At 44.8% G+C, this 12,328-nt stretch overlaps 2 non-coding genes across 2 annotated transcripts; both read left to right on the top strand.

Moving 5' to 3' along the window:
- The first annotated feature begins 2,469 nt into the window (after positions 1-2,469).
- On the top strand, positions 2,470-2,769 carry LOC146854475 (signal recognition particle RNA). Its single transcript, XR_014981769.1, has one exon.
- A 3,407-nt stretch (positions 2,770-6,176) lies between these two features.
- Positions 6,177-6,476, top strand: LOC146854476 (signal recognition particle RNA). The gene has a single exon (XR_014981579.1).
- Positions 6,477-12,328: the final 5,852 nt, after the last annotated feature.

The raw sequence follows: 12,328 nt of genomic DNA on the forward strand, positions 1-12,328 counted from the left end.
CAACTACCCAACTTACCTCTCGAAGTGGTGGTGGCACCTGAAGAATCTTCGTCCCCGAGCTTGCAGTCTTTTTCTAAACCAGAGATTTCCCATTCAAATCAATTGAGCGCCCGAATGCTCAAAAGCACCCTGCACCCAGCCGTCCGAGTGGCCCTGGCAGTGCAACCTCTACATCTATCTACTTCCCCACTTGCCCTGGATAAGTGACCAGGAGCCCAGCTCCCACAGCCACGTGGCCTGCTAGTCAGCAGCCACCAACCAAGGCCCCCCTACCTCTCATAGGATAACATTGGGCCTAACTCTCTCTGCACCCGGCCGCCCTTGTGCCTCTGAGGGTGAACCAACTGTACCTACCTGACCCTGGGAGACGCCTGAGTCTATGCCCAGAACCTTAACTCTGCCAGTCGAGTACTTACCTTTAAACCGATAACTCAATCTTCTCCATAGGGTAACATTGACTGGTTTTTCCTGAAATTTCTTCCAAGTGTGGACTTTTCAAAACTTAAAATATTCACCAAAAATCAGCCGAGTAACGAAAACGAAAATACTCACCTGCTATTAGGTGAGCTCCCAGTGCTGGATCTTGGTGCCCAGCACTGACTCTGAAAAATACTTACAACTGTACTTACCAGTAACCCAATTTTCTCCCATAGGAAATCATTGACTGTTTTTCTGTGAAATTTCTTCTAAGTGTCAATTTCTGCAAACTTTAAATATTCTTTAAAAATCGTATAATTTCTGAAAACGTAATTACTTACCTGTTTTGGATAAAGGTCCCAGTACTGAATCTAGGCACCCAGTACTGGATTACAAAAGTAACGAGAACATACTATACCTGCAACTTGAATTTTCTGCCATAGGGAATCTTAGACTGTTTTCTATGAAATATTTTCTGTCAACTTTTAAAATAGCAAAATATTGTCTAAAAATCATCACAGTAATTAAGTCGACTTTTATCACTTGATACCAAGTACTGACCCAGGACTGAATCTAGGATCCAGTCCTGGAAATCCAAAAGTAATCCTAAAAGTAATCTGTTGCAAAGAATTTGAAACTTCCATTGAGCTCAATGCATTATTGTGTTTAAAATGTTGTTGCCTATTGCAACCACTTGTAACTTTCTACAAAAGTCAATTGCATATTGCAAAAGTATTTATATAAAGCATCTCATTCTGAGAAAGTATATTTTAATTCCTATTGTTGGTTCTAAAATAAAACAAGCATATATTTTTTGTAGATAAACCATTGGCCTAGAGTTCAGTTATTGAGTGTGTGAGACCATTTGCTGACTGAGCGTGTGCAACAAATGCTTTACACTGTCCTCTGATACTGCCTTACTGCTCGACCAAGCTACCACTTTAGAGAGTAAGGTTATATCTAACTTTAGCCTCTGCCAAACCTCTGGGGACTGTGGACTCTGTACACCCTGTACCTATTTGGGAACAGTATATACAGAGCCACTTTCTCACACTGCAGTTCTCCAATATAGGTCTGTCAAGATCATTACTCAATCTACCTTGATTTGGCACAGTATAAAATAAGTCAAGAAGTCTCCTATTAAAAGATATGCAAATCTGTTCGAATCACTTTCCCTAGTCAGAGGACCCACTAGCTGGAAGGGGCAGGGAGGACCAAAATAGCTCATCGGTATAGAACACTGCATGAGCAGCTGATTTTGAGGTGGTAGAAGATAGAGTAATCCAACTGGACCTCAATAAACGGTTTCCTAATGTGCAATAGCCCCTGACCACCTCTGACGCAAAAGTGTAATCTCATACCTTTGCAGAATCAGGCATGCTTTCACCTGTTCAAGCTGAACTGAAATTGGTCTTCTTGGCCAGCAGGAGTTCCTCTCTTGCAGCTGTTGAGGCTAGAGAGCAGAATGACGTGTATTCATTCTTTATGGTAACTCTTCTAGCCCTCCCACTCCATACCACTTTAAAACTTCCGATGTTGCAGACGAGTTCCATCATTGTGACCCATGCTATTTTTCTCAATATTGGCTGGCTCGGCATAACAAGGGATGCCTACAGGACAGCCTAAATTGTGCCGGCAAGCTTCTACAGGGAGTCACTGGCAGATAAAGAGAAACTCAGCCCTAACCTGGCTCTTCTCTCTCACTCTCACTCTCACTCTCCTTTCCCTTCTGTCCCTCTACCTGTCTCTCACTCTCTAAATACTAGTATTTATGTTGTATTCACTTCCCCGTCACAATCTTTCCGACCCTACTTCCTCTCTCCCTTCAATCAGTTCAACCCTCTTTTTTACTTTAGGAAACTCCACATCTTTTTTAAAGGCCCTTCCCATATTCACACTGCTTCTTGATAAGACATTTTTTTCCTTTCTTTGAAGGATAGTGAAATTGATTTTCTTGAAACATGGTTGGTAAACCATCAATTCATTCCACCTTACTTTATCATTATCCTTACTTATGGAATGCATTTCATCATTAGGACAGCTGCAGTGTTTGCCGGGCAAGGTGGTGTGTGCCTGTTGTCCTAGTTACTTGGGAGGCAGAGGCTTGTGGATTGCTTGAGCTATGGGGTTCTGGGCTGCACTCAGCTGTGTTGATCAGGTGTCCATGCTGCATTGTGCATCAATATGGTGTTCTAGAGGGAGCTCTAGAATTTCAGGTTGTGTAACGAGAGGTGCACTGACCCAGGCTGGAAACAGAGCAGGCCAAAGCTTCCATGCCCCTTGGTAGCAGGACAGCACCTGTGAGCAGTACGTGAAAAACAGCCTGAGCAAAATAGTGAGACCTAGCCTCTCTTTTTTGACTCAAATGTGAAAGTTTGGATTTTTACAAGGTGTAATAAATTATTTTCCCAAAACCAAATCTTTGTTTTCCTTTTGATATTTTTCCAGGAAATATGATGAACATTTGAACTGGGCCACGCATTTCAGCATAGCAGACAATTCTCCAGAATTGAGACATATTGCAACAACAAGCTAGCAGGCGGAGAGGACTGAAAACTCAGTGCAACCTAGATTAAATGGCTGTGTGATTTTCAGCAAGGATGACTCAAATGCATTCTTCCTTTTAGAGCACCTGTAGGATTAAACTGATCTGTCAAGTACAAAAGCATCCTTCATAGAGCAACTTAGAAATGCGCTTGCTGGCCCTTCTGCTGCATTTCTACGTCCAGCTCTAATTCATTTTTTGATTAGCCCTCATTCTTTTCATATGTGAATGAGAAGGAGAAATTACAGGGCCCTTCACTCTTTGAGCGAAACATGAAAAGACTGAGGGCTGTGCAACTCCCAAACGTTGGAGCCTCTGGCCTGTCGACCCTCGAACCTGCTCCTGCTCCAACCCGGCATCTCTTGTGGCCAGAAACCTCACAAACCCTGGAGGACCTGGCTACCTTTTGACTCTAAACCCCTGGGGCTCCCATGAGTAGAGGCTCTACTCAAATCTACTTCTAATCCCTGGCAGCAGCCCGGAACCGCGAACCCTTCACACTCTGCACCCACCAAGCCTGGCCTGTGCCAGAGTGAACAAAGACCACAAGGACGACCCCACGGCGACTGTGACCCTGAGTCCGGCACCCAAGGACCTCCCTCGACACTCCTGAAGAAGCCTGCAGCCTCAGAACCAGGTGCCCCCCCAACCGCAATCAACAGAGGGTAAGATTTCCCAACACCAAAAGGTACCCCTGCACCCGGCGCTCCGCGGCCCCCTGTGCCCAATCTCCGGGTACCTACCTATCCTCCAACTACCCAACTTACCTCTCGAAGTGGTGGTGGCACCTGAAGAATCTTCGTCCCCGAGCTTGCAGTCTTTTTCTAAACCAGAGATTTCCCATTCAAATCAATTGAGCGCCCGAATGCTCAAAAGCACCCTGCACCCAGCCGTCCGAGTGGCCCTGGCAGTACAACCTCTACATCTATCTACTTCCCCACTTGCCCTGGATAAGTGACCAGGAGCCCAGCTCCCACAGCCACGTGGCCTGCTAGTCAGCAGCCACCAACCAAGGCCCCCCTACCTCTCATAGGATAACATTGGGCCTAACTCTCTCTGCACCCGGCTGCCCTTGTGCCGCTGAGGGTGAACCAACTGTACCTACCTGACCCTGGGAGACGCCTGAGTCTATGCCCAGAACCTTAACTCTGCCAGTCGAGTACTTACCTTTAAACCGATAACTCAATCTTCTCCATAGGGTAACATTGACTGGTTTTTCCTGAAATTTCTTCCAAGTGTGGACTTTTCAAAACTTAAAATATTCACCAAAAATCAGCCGAGTAACGAAAACGAAAATACTCACCTGCTATTAGGTGAGCTCCCAGTGCTGGATCTTGGTGCCCAGCACTGACTCTGAAAAATACTTACAACTGTACTTACTAGTAACCCAATTTTCTCCCATAGGAAATCATTGACTGTTTTTCTGTGAAATTTCTTCTAAGTGTCAATTTCTGCAAACTTTAAATATTCTTTAAAAATCGTATAATTTCTGAAAACGTAATTACTTACCTGTTTTGGATAAAGGTCCCAGTACTGAGTCTAGGCACCCAGTACTGGATTACAAAAGTAACGAGAACATACTATACCTGCAACTTGAATTTTCTGCCATAGGGAATCTTAGACTGTTTTCTATGAAATATTTTCTGTCAACTTTTAAAATAGCAAAATATTGTCTAAAAATCATCACAGTAATTAAGTCGACTTTTATCACTTGATTCCAAGTACTGACCCAGGACTGAATCTAGGATCCAGTCCTGGAAATCCAAAAGTAATCCTAAAAGTAATCTGTTGCAAATAACTTGAAACTTCCATTGAGCTCAATGCATTATTGTGTTTAAAATGTTGTTGCCTATTGCAACCACTTGTAACTTTCTACAAAAGTCAATTGTATATTGCAAAAGTATTTATATAAAGCATCTCATTCTGAGAAAGTATATTTTAATACCTATTGTTGGTTCTAAAATAAAACAAGCATATATTTTTTGTAGATAAACCATTGGCCTAGAGTTCAGTTATTGAGTGTGTGAGACCATTTGCTGACTGAGTGTGTGCAACAAATGCTTTACACTGTCCTCTGATACTGCCTTACAGCTCGACCAAGCTACCACTTTAGAGAGTAAGGTTATATCTAACTTTAGCCTCTGCCAAACCTCTGGGGACTGTGGACTCTGTACACCCTGTACCTATTTGGGAACAGTATATACAGAGCCACTTTCTCACACTGCAGTTCTCCAATATAGGTCTGTCAAGATCATTACTCAATCTACCTTGATTTGGCACAGTATAAAATAGGTCAAGAAGTTTCCTATGAAAAGATATGCAAATCTGTTCGAATCACTTTCCCTAGTCAGGGGACCCACTAGCTGGAAGGGGCAGGGAGGACCAAAATAGCTCATCGGTATAGAACACTGCATGAGCAGCTGATTTTGAGGTGGTAGAAGATAGAGTAATCCAACTGGACCTCAATAAACGGTTTCCTAATGTGCAATAGCCCCTGACCACCTCTGATGCAAAAGTGTAATCTCATACCTTTCCAGAATCAGGCATGCTTTCACCTGTTCAAGCTGAACTGACATTGGTCTTCTTGGCGAGCAGGAGTTCCTCTCTTGCAGCTGTTGAGGCTAGAGAACAGAATGATGTGTATTCATTCTTTATGGTAAGTCTTCTAGCCCTCCCACTCCATACCACTTTAAAACTTCCGATGTTGCAGACGAGTTCCATCATTGTGACCCATGCTATTTTTCTCAATATTGGCTGGCTCGGCATAACAAGGGATGCCTACAGGACAGCCTAAATTGTGCCGGCAAGCTTCTACAGGGAGTCACTGGCAGATAAAGAGAAACTCAGCCCTAACCTGGCTCTTCTCTCTCACTCTCACTCTCCTTTCCCTTCTGTCCCTCTACCTGTCTCTCACTCTCTAAATACTAGTATTTATGTTGTATTCGCTTCCCCGTCACAATCTTTCCGACCCTACTTCCTCTCTCCCTTCAATCAGTTCAACCCTCTTTTTTACTTTAGGAAACTCCACATCTTTTTTAAAGGCCCTTCCCATATTCACAATGCTTCTTGATAAGACATTTTTTTCCTTTCTTTGAAGGATAGTGAAATTGATTTTCTTGAAACATGGTTTGTAAACCATCAATTCATTCCACCTTACTTTATCATTATCCTTACTTATGGAATGCATTTCATCATTAGGACAGCTGCAGTGTTTGCCGGGCAAGGTGGCGTGTGCCTGTTGTCCTAGTTACTTGAGAGGCAGAGGCTTGTGGATTGCTTGAGCTCAGGGTTTCTGGGCTGCACTCAGCTGTGTTGATCAGGTGTCCATGCTGCATTGGGCATCAATATGGTGTTCTAGAGGGAGCTCTAGAATTTCAGGTTGTGTAACGAGAGGTGCACCGACCCAGGCTGGAAACAGAGCAGGCCAAAGCTTCCATGCCCATTGGTAGCAGGACAGCACCTGTGAGCAGTACGTGTTAAACAGCCTGAGCAAAATAGTGAGACCTAGCCTCTCTTTTTTGACTCAAATGTGAAAGTTTTGATTTTTACAAGGTGTAATAAATTATTTTCCCAAAACCAAATCTTTGTTTTCCTTTTGATATTTTTCCAGGAAATATGATGAACATTTGAACTGGGCCACGCATTTCAGCATAGCAGACAATTCTCCAGAATTGAGACATATTGCAACAACAAGCTAGCAGGCGGAGAGGACTGAAAACTCAGTGCAGCCTAGAAGAAATGGCTGTGTGATTTTCAGCAAGGATGACTCAAATGCATTCTTCCTTTTAGAGCACCTGTAGGATTAAATTGATCTGTCAAGTACAAAAGCCTCCTTCATAGAGCAACTTAGAAATGCGCTTGCTGGCCCTTCTGCTGTATTTCTGCGTCCAGCTCTAATTCATGTTTTGATTAGCCCTCATTCTTTTCATATGTGAATGAGAAGGAGAAATGACAGGGCCCTTCACTCTTTGAGCGAAACATGAAAAGACTGAGGGCTGTGCAACTCCCAAACGTTGGAGCCTCTGGCCTTACTCCAGCTAACTCTTACTGGTTTAATACTTTTAAATGTTGATGTTGTTTAAAAATCCCAGCATAAGGAGAAGGTTGACAGGCGCTGCATGTGAGAAAGTGCCATCTTTCTTGCATGGTATGCCCCCACTTTTTGCTGAATTGCTGAATGTACTTTGACTGAGTGTGCCCTGGACTCCTGCCAATCAGGTGCCCAGGGCGTATGTTCCTTCCCTAAAAACACAAAACACAAATTGGCAAACCCTGGCCACATGTCAGCCCCTGGTAAATGGTACCCTGGGTACCCAGGGCCTTCTGACTAGGGAAGGCCTCTAAGGGCTGCAGCACTCATTGTGCCACCCTTAGAGGCCCTGTACCCTTACACACACACACTGCCCTTGCAGGCTGGGTGTCTGGGTACAAGACAAAACAAAGAGTCGACATGGCACACATCCCTGTGTGCCATGCCCACCACCTACACTGCCATGGCATACATCAGCCACCCCTCTAGCTGGGTGCCCTATACCAATGGTGTGGGCACAGGAGCAGGAGCCCTGTGCCCCTACAGTACCCAGGTACATTCCTGGGCACTGTAAGTGCAGTGCTGCCATTTAAGAGTACATGGTGCTGAGAGCTCGTCAAACACGAACTTCCCAGCACCATAATGGCAACACTGAAGACTGAGAAGTTTGGTATCAAACTTCTCAGCATATTAAACCCACACTGATGCCAGTGTGGGATTTAATGTACCAAGCACCCCAGAGGGAATCTTAGATATGCCCCCTAAAACCTAGCCTACAACCCATGTCTGTTCTGAGACTGCCCAGGCTGCCACACTGCAGACATGTTGCTGGACCCCTGGGTAGGAGAGCCCCTGCTCTCCTGGGCCTGCAACAATGCACATCCTGGGCGAGGTGCTAAATCTCCTCCCCCAGGATGGGCAGGGGGAAGCTTCAAAGGCATGCCGCCTCTGTGAGCTTCCCCAGGCCACTGCAACCCCCCACTCTGGCGGGAAGCTTGGCCGGAAACCCCAAATAAGGACAGGGGATGTGCCAGCCTGCCAACCCCACCCCTCAGGTGGGGGAGGCGAGGTGAAGCACATCTCCGGGCTCTCGCCATTTTGAAGATGGAAAGCCCTGCCCAATAAGGACTAGGCTACTGCCCTCCTCCCACAGGAGAGAGGCAGGATAGGGGGTGTACCCACCCCAGGACAGGGACCCATTGGTCCCTGCCCTTCACCTACCTGTAACGCCCCTAAATCTAGTATTTAGGGGCACCCTGAACCTTCCTTCCCCAGATTTCGAAATCCGAAGAAGAGCTAGAAGAAAGAAGACCTGCCCTGCAGCTGCTAAGAAGAGGAAGACACCAACTGCTTTGGCCCCAGCCCTACCGGCCTGTCGACCCTCGAACCTGCTCCTGCTCCAACCCGGCATCTCTTGTGGCCAGCAACCTCACAAACCCTGGAGGACCTGGCTACCTTTTGACTCTAAACCCCTGGGACTCCCATGAGTAGAGGCTCTACTCAAATCTACTTCTAATCCCTGGCAGCAGCCCGGAACCGCGAACCCTTCACACTCTGCACCCACCAAGCCTGGCCTGTGCCAGAGTGAACAAAGACCACAAGGATGACCCCACGGCGACTGTGACCCCGAGTCCGGCACCCAAGGACCTCCCTCGACACTCCTGAAGAAGCCTGCAGCCTCAGAACCAGGTGCCCCCCCAACTGCGATCAACAGAGGGTAAGATTTCCCGACACCAAAAGGTACCCCTGCACCCGGCGCCCCGCGGCCCCCTGTGCCCAATCCCGGGGTACCTACCTATCCTCCAACTACCCAACTTACCTCTTGAAGTGGTGGTGGCAGCTGAAGAATCTTCGTCCCCGACCTTGCAGTCTTTTTCTAAACCAGAGATTTCCCATTCAAATCAATTGAGCGCCCGAATACTCAAAAGCACCCTGCACCCAGCCGTCCGAGTGGCCCTGGCAGTGCAACCTCTACATCTATCTACTTCCCCACTTGCCCTGGATAAGTGACCAGGAGCCCAGCTCCCACAGCCACGTGGCCTGCTAGTCAGCAGCCACCAACCAAGGCCCCCCTACCTCTCCTAGGATAACATTGGGCCTAACTCTCTCTGCACCCGGCCGCCCTTGTGCCGCTGAGGGTGAACCAACTGTACCTACCTGACCCTGGGAGACGCCTGAGTCTATGCCAAGAACCTTAACTCTGCCAGTCGAGTACTTACCTTTAAACCGATAACTCAATTTTCTCCATAGGGTAACATTGACTGGTTTTTCCTGAAATTTCTTCCAAGTGTGGACTTTTCAAAACTTAAAATATTCACCAAAAATCAGCCGAGTAACGAAAACGAAAATACTCACCGGCTATTAGGTGAGCTCCCAGTGCTGGATCTTGGTGCCCAGCACTGACTCTGAAAAATACTTACAACTGTACTTACCAGTAACCCAATTTTCTCCCGTAGGACATCATTGACTGTTTTTCTGTGAAATTACTTCTAAGTGTCAATTTCTGCAAACTTTAAATATTCTTTAAAAATCGTATAATTTCTGAAAAGGTAATTACTTACCTTTTTTTTTTTTTTTTTCAAATAACTTTATTCGATTGTAAGATTTAACAATCATAAAAGCACAATACATGGATAAACATTACACAGATAAATTGTTTAAAAAAGCTGTCCAATACTTATGTATGATGGGCGAACTATGTAAACAAAATGAGTAAAGGCATCTAGCAGGCTAATTAGGTTAAGAATATAAATAATTTGTTCAAAGTTAAAAATCATTAGGGAATAGGACAATAAAAACAGCATAATTATCCCTCCATACTTTTCCTGAAAGTAATAGCTAGTTTTAAAAAACTGCTTACATATAAAGTACAATCACAGTTCAAAAGTTGAAGGAAATAAAGTGCTGGTTTAATCTGTGTGAAATTTAGTTTCTTTAAACAAGGCTTTAGATATGGCCATCGAGGTACTGAATAATAAGGACAAAAGAATAAAAAGTTCTCCAGATCTTGCGGAGACTTTCCGTCGCAGCAGCAAGCAGGTAGCACTTGTCCACGATGGGACCCTCTTGGTACAGCCAGTAGGAGGTGGAACAGGTGAAATCGGAACCTGGTCAACAAAAATCGATCGTAGCCAGATATAGGCCATGAGAGATATGGTTCCAAATGTAAGCATGTTTTAAGTAGAGCGTGTTTCCTGACACTACATTTCATAAACTCGGCCTCCTCCCGGGCAAGGTACCTGGTTGTAAGAAATGCTTTTTTTACAAATGTGACATCAGCTTTTGTTATAGTGGATGGGGTTAAAAACAGGGCTGGCCGTCCAAGTTCAGTAAGACAATCTTTTATATATTTCAGCCATGGGACCTTGAATCTACCATCCCAGGTTAAGGCTTCTCTTAATATATCGTTGGTAAGGGGTATGTCATTATTCAACCAAGAATTCATCCAACAAAGTATGGGATTTGCGGCTAGTCTATCGCTTAGAAAGGGCAAACCTAACTCCTCGTGAACCGAGAAGTTGCCGGTGCCCCTAGGCAGCCTTAAGATCTTCTTTAAAAAATTATTTTCTGTGACCTCTAGGTCTCGCGTCTGGCTATAGCCCCAGAGTTCACTACCATAACAGGCAACTGCAATGCTCTTTGCTTGGTATAATTTAAGCAAGGCCGCCACCGGGCTGTTGCCCATTTTTCTCGCAAATCCTAATATGGCTGCGTTGGCCCGAGTCATTTTGTCCTTTTTTTTATGGACTGCTGGGCCCCAAGATAATTGGTCATCGAGAAGAATTCCAAGATATGAGAAAGTTTTAGATGTTGGAATTTTTTCCCCATTTATAGTAAAGGAATTTGGTTTTCGCGAACCATGGCCAATTTTCATGACAAACGACTTAGAGTTATTGATACTGAGGCCTCGAGACTCCATAAAAAGATAAAATGAATTTAAAAGTGTCTGGAGACCGTTCGCTGTCCTTGAAATCAGGACGGCGTCATCTGCATAAAGCAGAACCGGAACTCCTCTTAGACCTACATGAGGATAATCCGTACCTGATCTCAACAAGTAGTCCTCTAACTCGTTGATATACAGGTTAAAGAGGAATGGGGCCAAGATACACCCTTGTCTAACACCCCGATTAATTCTTATGTCCCCAGTCACTTTCAAATCTTGGGTGTAGCGAACGTTCGCTCTTGTGTCAGAATGCAAATCAGCCAATAGATGGATTAGGTTTTGCTCGACACCCATCTTTAACATGATATCCCATAGTTTACCCCTATCCACGCAATCAAAAGCGGACGATAGGTCCATAAAAGCCAGATGAATAGTTCCCTTCCGGGCCAAAGTATATTTACCTGTAATCAAGTATAGATTCAGGCATTGGGTCACAGTTGAGTGACCAGGTCTGAATCCATATTGTATTGGAGACAGAATTTTATTCTCTTGGGCCCATGTTGTTAATCTAGTCAGGATTACACCCCCCACTACCTTTGCTACTGAATTTATCAATGAGATTGGTCTGTAGCATGATGGGTTGCTGCGATCACCCTTTTTAAACACGGGGACAATTGTCGAGTGCCCCTATGTCTTTGGGCAACCCGAAACCGTGGCAGCATTTATTACTTTAGTTAGTACGGGGGCCCAAAGTGAAGTACAAGATTTAAAAAGATCCGGAGGTAAACCATCCGGTCCAGGTGCCTTATTTCCAGTTAGCCCTTGAATGGCCTTTTCTACCTCGTTATCCAGAAAGCACAGAGGATTCGCCCTTATAGTTAAAAAATCATATTCTGCTTGTTGCTTATTACTCTTAAAGATTACACTAAAGTGATTAACCCAGTCCTCATCTGGGATATTAGTTCCTAGATCTGAATCACTGGGGTTGTAAAATAGGGGTTTATTAATAATTTCCCAGAATTTACTGCTGTTGCCCAGAGTTGAGGGGTCAAGCAAAGAATCCCAGGTAATGGCCTTGATTTCCTTTTTACGACCGGCAAGTGCTTTTTTATAAGTCGCACGTAGATTTTTAATTAGGCCTGGGTCCCTAGGTATGATTTTCAATGCTTTTCTTAGGTCTTAGCTTGCCTTGGAGGAGGTGTGGTCAAACCATTTAGGGTAATTTCTGGTTTGTCCCTTCACTGGAACTAGCAGCATGGAACCTACAATAGACACCACGACCTCAAATGAGGCTAAGGTTTGTTCATGAGAAATAGATGTTGATACACAAGCCGCAAGTTCCTGGCCACATAACTTATTAATTTCATTATAAAAGTTATCATGGTTATCTAAATTCCACTTCAATCGACGTTTTCCATTAATACATTTTAAGGTTCCCCGATCTTCACGGAGC

This window comes from Triturus cristatus, chromosome 4_1 (genome assembly GCF_964204655.1).
Source record: "Triturus cristatus chromosome 4_1, aTriCri1.1, whole genome shotgun sequence".
In the NCBI taxonomy this organism is placed as follows: Eukaryota; Metazoa; Chordata; class Amphibia; order Caudata; family Salamandridae; genus Triturus; species Triturus cristatus.